The sequence below is a fragment of the Ornithodoros turicata genome, chromosome 1, assembly GCF_037126465.1.
Source record: "Ornithodoros turicata isolate Travis chromosome 1, ASM3712646v1, whole genome shotgun sequence".
Classification (NCBI taxonomy): Eukaryota; Metazoa; Arthropoda; class Arachnida; order Ixodida; family Argasidae; genus Ornithodoros; species Ornithodoros turicata.
The window spans coordinates 196,590,010-196,596,170 of NC_088201.1; the positions used below are offsets into that span (position 1 = coordinate 196,590,010).

A 6,161-nucleotide genomic window follows, 5' to 3' on the forward strand; every position below is an offset into this window, starting at 1 on the left:
TTATAGAAGACTGAAGGAAATAATCTTGGGATAGTGATTCAATAAATAATAGGTCCCCTCTCTAGAGTCAAATCATGTCATCATGCACCTGCAGGTGCATGATGACATCATGCCATGGCTTCTTTGCAGATTGACCTTGTCCAGTTGTGTCGACCGACCATGTGAAAAAAATCGGTGTAGCCTTGGGACAGTGGGATGACGTCACGACCAATGAGCAACGCAAGAGGAGGGCGCAGGAATGCTCTTCTCTCTTAACCTCTCGCAGGTGGTCGCCACTGAGGGCGCTAAGAGCGCGCGCATGCGTAGCGGCCGCGGCGCGGGGCCCCAGTCACTTCCTCGCTGGATCTCGCGGAGTGCAGACATGTCCTCGGTCGCTATGCAGTCCCCACGCGGCTCAGTATGTGTCAGGCTGTCGGATGGAGCAGTCGCATCTGTCTGTGCTTCAGTTGTGGTGAGCTGATTTGTTGTGTAACCAATGCTTTCACCAACTTTGTGCCTGCTTTGTTTGCGATTTTCATGCCCGTGCACGTTGGGCGCTGGTTACTGTTGCGCGGGCACCCCCGCCATTTTCTATCTTCTTCTGCCTTGGGAATTAGAGTAGCGCAGGCGTGATTCTTAATAATTTTGTCGTGAGATTAGTTGAGAAAGTAACCGCTAGGGGGTGCAGCTGCCGGACTTTATACAGAAAAAAGAAACTATTAGAAGTCAGTTCTCCGCCTGGCTGTCGGATGGTCGCATCGTTCTGCGCTCCTGTTGTGGTGGGATAATTTGTTGTGTAACTAATTCTTTTTGTTGATTGCTATTGATGGTCAGCATACTCTTGCTTTCCCAGCTTCTGTATTACGAGTGTTTTTCTCTTCGCATGTCCAGAGCTGTCCTAACCTGCCCACATATGTCATGATGACGTCACAGCTGACGTCACATATTGTCCGGAACTTATGGTCATAGCTGCGATACCTTGCAACTTGCCTCTGTGCTCCGTCACCCGGCGACGATCAGCGGCTGTTCGAGACCGCTTCGTTCAAGATGGCGTCGTTGATCTTCAACCAAACTCCTTCTCTCCACTCAATCTCTATCTTTTTTTTTCTTTTTTATGGACTCTCGTAGTGCACAACGCTCAGCTGGTCTGGACACGGGTTAGACGCTCCCCAATTAGTGTGGTGACTCCCTTGAGGGTGCTGATTAATGTGGGGGTCTCAATTAGCTCTAATTGCTAATTAAATCGTGTTCAGGACAGTTGAGCGTTGTGCACTATGAGAGTCCAGTAGTTACTACTGACATACGCGTCAGGAACTACACTAGTGTGATCATTACCTTCAAGTCTTATGTTCAAATGTCGCACTCTATAAAACTGGGATTTGACACTTACAGTGTCAAATCCCAGTGTATGGGTATGACATATGCAGTGTATGGGTAATAATACAGTGTATGGGTATTTTACGCCAACCCTATGTTACAACTGCATGCAGTTCGGCAAATAAATGCAGAGGCACCACGCGCTGTAAAGAACGTGCAGGGCCGCACAACTATCGTGACTGTGTTGCGAGAAGGCAAAAGAAGTGCGCCAACTGTAATGGCCCCCACGCAGCTTCCTATGGCAAGTGTCCCCGACGCCTGTCCGCCATGAGAGCAGTCAAGGCTGATGCCTATGGTAATGAAGAAGTAAAGCATTACTTACAAGCTGCAAGTCGCAAAACAAAACAAAAGGCTCAACAAAAGAAATACCAAACTCTGCCACCACTGCAAACATTTGAAAATTTCCCTCAGCTACCACAAAGGCCAGCTAACACAGGGATAGCACAAAAAGATCACAGGCCCACCACCAGCAGAAACAAGCCTGCACCACCTCCAAGTGTGTGGTCTACTGAAGAGTCTGCCGAAGGTGACAAGCCTACCCCGCCACCAGCGCCCCCAAGGAAACTCATCCCCATCGACCAGACAGAAGGGTTACGCAGAACAGAAGTCTCCTTGGTCCTCCCGATCATTCCTTTTGTTCTGGCAGCATTTAAGGCTACTGTTGTGTCTCTCCCACAAACCCAACAACCTCCCGAGGTAAAGCAGGTTCTTGCCTTCGAACCTGAACTGTTGAGGGTCATTACGCAAGCCAGTCATGGATAAAATTTACAGTAGTGCAACGGTTATGCAGTGCAACCGCAACGGACTTCAGGGACGAATCACTAAAGTGAGAAATTTCTTGTTACGTTATCCCAGTGCTAGCGTACATAGAAACTGGAATCAGCAGTACTTTCATGATCTCGAACTGCGAGGGGTGTTCAAGTCAAACCAGGACTTTTTGTCTCCTGAGCTACTTCTTTTTCGTCATTTTCACGCGACAGGCCTCCGCCTTCACCACGTGATGGTCCAAAGTTTCTGCAAAACAGAAGACACGTTTCTGGACAAAATGGCCGACAACGAGGTGAGCGCGCACACCGAACAGCGAATTGTCATGAAGTTTCTCGTGAATGAAGACGTAAGGTCATCCGAATTTCATAGAATACTTCAGGCTCAGTAGGGTTACGATACGCTTAGCCACAACGAAGCGTTAGTGGTGCAAAGGTTTCGGAGACGTCCGTACATCAGTGCAGGACGATCCCGGCTGGGACGGCTCAGAGCCCAGTGTCAGAGTTCCTGAGAACATCCAACTTGTTGAGCGCCTGATCCTCAAGGAGCGATGGATAACATGTCTCGAACTTGCTCGAAAGAAGGACCTTTCTGTGTGAACGTTGAACACTATCATTCGTGAACACCTCCAGTTTCGGAAAGTTAGTGCCTGTTGGGTTCCCAGGCGGCTCTCTGTGTTTCACCGGCAGAGAGGACTGGAAATCTCCGAAGAGCTAAGGTACCGATTCGGTACTAAAGGACAGCCATTCCTTGATCAAATCATCACGTGCGATGAAACTTGGGGGCCCCATTTCGCTCCTGAGTCTACACGCGCATCAAAACAGCGGAAGCATCCGGGTTCGCCAGCTCCCAAGAAGTTCCGCATCATCCCGTCTGCGGGTAAAGTCATGGTCACGGTTTTCTGGGATAAGGCTGGCGTTGTTCGTGTTGGTTTTATGCCCAGTGATACCACCATCAATAGAGCTTATTACTGTCAGGTTCTCAGGGATGTGCATAAGGCGCTGAAGCAAAAGCGCCCGGGCCTCATCACCAAAGGAGTCCTCCTCCTACAGGGCAATGCACGCCCGCATACCGCGCATCTCACGACACGCCCCTTACAAGAACTGGGCTGGGACATGCTGCCACATGTCCCTTACAGTCTAGACCTCGCCCCCAGCGGTTACCATCTCTTCGGGCCACTGAAGGCGCTCCTTGGGGGCCGCCACTTCAGCTGCAATGACGAGGACAAGAATGCAGTCCGATCATGGCTGCTATGCGCCGATAACGATTTCCACGATAATGATGCTGGCATCCAAGCCATCGTGAAACCCTGGGACAGGTGCGTTAGTGTAGCTGGAGATTACGTTGCAAAATAAAACTAATTTCCCGCCTGTAAGTTCATTTTACTTTTGCGAAAAATGACAAGTCCCTGTTTGACTTGAACACCCCTCGTATGTTCGTTAGATTTGCCCGGGAGCCATGTACTGTTAGCAATCTTAGCAACCCGGAGAGATATTCCGTCGGATTTTGTGCAGTCATCTAGTGTCGGCTCTGCGGAATATGTTATTGGAAAAGCACGCCTATCTACAGAGACAGCTACCATTGTTGCAGCATATATACCTCCAAAAATGAAGTTGATCCCTAGTGAAAATGTATCTGAGAGGCCTCTCAGGTCTAATATGTTATGGGACTGAGAGGCCCTCTCAGGCCTGTGGACCTCTCAGGGTGAGAGGTCCTCTCAGGCTGGTGGACCTCTCAGGCTGACCTCTCAGGTTGAGAGGACCTCTCAGATTGACAGGACTTCTTAGAAGCTAATGCCCAGATCTGACATCGGAACATCAATGTTCAATTTCGCCGTCTACGCTGCACCTGTCGTCGGAGTGGTATAATCATACAGTGCTATGATACACCAGACATAGATACAGACAAGTACATGTCACAAAACTCCGCATATATTGAGTTCCTTCGATTGTACAGATACACTCAAGGCATGCACACTGCTATCTGATTATGTAACAGTTATTTCAGATGTCTTACAGAATTGTGAATATCTAATATTTGTTGAAGGATCGCTCGCAAGAAACTACACGAAACAGTAAATTGCACCAACAGAAACTAGATTTAGCACTTACATGTCTACGAAAGCGTACGAGTCATCATCAACACATACTGTCGTATTCCACAAAGCGTGAACTCATGGGACACACATTCACAATGTCCGTACAGCGGCGATGAAAAATATTCTTGAGGAACTCTGCTTCTCGGTGATCAAGTTCATCTGCTTTACGTATACTTCGGGACTTGCGATGCACCGTCTAGTTTCCCTTGCTTGCGTAAGCCACCAACTAACTGGAGAGATTGGGTTCTCACCACCTTGTGTTCTCACCACCTGTCACTTCGTACGAGATTCATCTGTAAGAAATACAACTTCAAAATGTCAGTGTAAGTCAGTGTGTAGGCATCGAAATATATAACACACCGTTTGGCACCCAGCGCCGTTGGTAACGTTACGTGGTTGGTAATCTTCCTATCGGCGCTCATAATGCGTGTCTGCGAACAGTAGTAAAAGCCTAAAGTGAAGAGGAATGGCTGTCAATCACAAAAGCATATTTGAGACATCGTCTACATACCTCAAAAACAGTTACAATCCCGAAGACAAAACGCAAATTACTTGAGATCCGCGGCCGACGTCCTCACACGTCAACGTTTCAAAACAGACTGATTCAACCGCTGGCGACTGGCCGAAACGCTTCCACTTACGTGCAGTGCAATAAGGCACGGATTGCAAGAACAATAGCTTCAAGGGGGGAAGGCAATACAAGGTTATCACGGCACGTGTTCCTTGAAGGAATAATGCACAAACACGTGAAATCTTGCGATCTATTTTCCAAAGCGGATGAGGTAGCATATTCCGCGGCGCGGAAAACACGTAGCAACTTGCTCTGGGAGGTGTTGCACGACGCACTGTCGCAAAGCTATCTGAGAGGTCCCCCCAAACCTCTCAGGGCGACATGAATGATTATACAACGTCTTCCAGATTTTCTCTAAGAGGTCCTCTCAGACCCCTCTGTGCTGCCTGAAAGGTCCTACCAGACCTTTCAAGATTTCTTGAAAGGACCTCTCAGACCCTTCAGAAGTGCTAAAGGGTCCTACCAGACCTTTCAAGATTTCTTAAAAGGTCCTCTCAGACCTCTTAGGACTACTTGAGAGGTCCTCTCAGACCCCTCAGAATTTCGTAGAAGGTCCTCTCAGACCTCTTAGGACTGCTTGAGAGGTCCTCTCAGACCTCTCAGAATTTCTTAAAAGGTCCTCTCAGACCTCTTAAAAAATCCTGAGTGGCCTCTCAGATACATTTTCACTAGGGATACTAAGCAATTACGGACCTGTATCTCATGGCTACATCAACCCGCAATAATATGTGCTGATGTAAATGCACATTCCCTTCTACGGGAAAGCAGGAAAACGGACGCAAGAGGACGACAGCTAGATAACCTGATTATGGGCCTTTATCTTACAGTTCTAAACGATGGCTCAACAACGTTTTTACGCGGTCAAACCTACAGCAGCTGCATTGATGTCACACTGTGCAGAAATGATTGCACAGGACCTTGCATGAGCTGTGGATCTTGATACAAGAGGATGTGGCCACATTCCAATCTATATTATTGAAGAAAGCTGTATGCAACAAAAACACAGAACGTCCCTTACAGTCTACTGTCTAACTGGCATTATTTCCAGCATGAAAACATGGCATCCCCTCTCTGGCTGTATATCTCCGAGAGACCTTGCACCGAAAATACAGGAAAACCTCCAGGAAGCAAGCAAGACAGTTAGACTACCTAGTGCATATACAAATATTGATGCTAATTTCCAGCAACTGAGGGCTCAGCGCAGAAGGGCTGAACGACGATTCAGACGCTCAGGGTACCTAAGACATCAGAAGGAGGGCACTGCACTCAAAGAAAAAAAAAACAAGAAACATCTCAAACAATTAGCCATCAAAAAATGGACCGAGACTTGTGCCTCATTAGATCCATCAAGAAGTAGCACCGAGACGCGGC

General features: G+C 48.0%; 1 long non-coding RNA gene across 1 annotated transcript; it reads right to left on the minus strand.

The window, feature by feature from the left end:
* Positions 1 to 4,399: 4,399 nt before the first annotated feature.
* Positions 4,400 to 4,798, minus strand: LOC135374758 (uncharacterized). Its single transcript, XR_010417111.1, has 3 exons — positions 4,731 to 4,798; positions 4,580 to 4,670; positions 4,400 to 4,512 (listed from the first exon to the last, which is right to left on the minus strand). It is a non-coding gene; the product is annotated as an uncharacterized LOC135374758 (long non-coding RNA).
* Between the last annotated feature and the right edge of the window lie 1,363 nt (positions 4,799 to 6,161).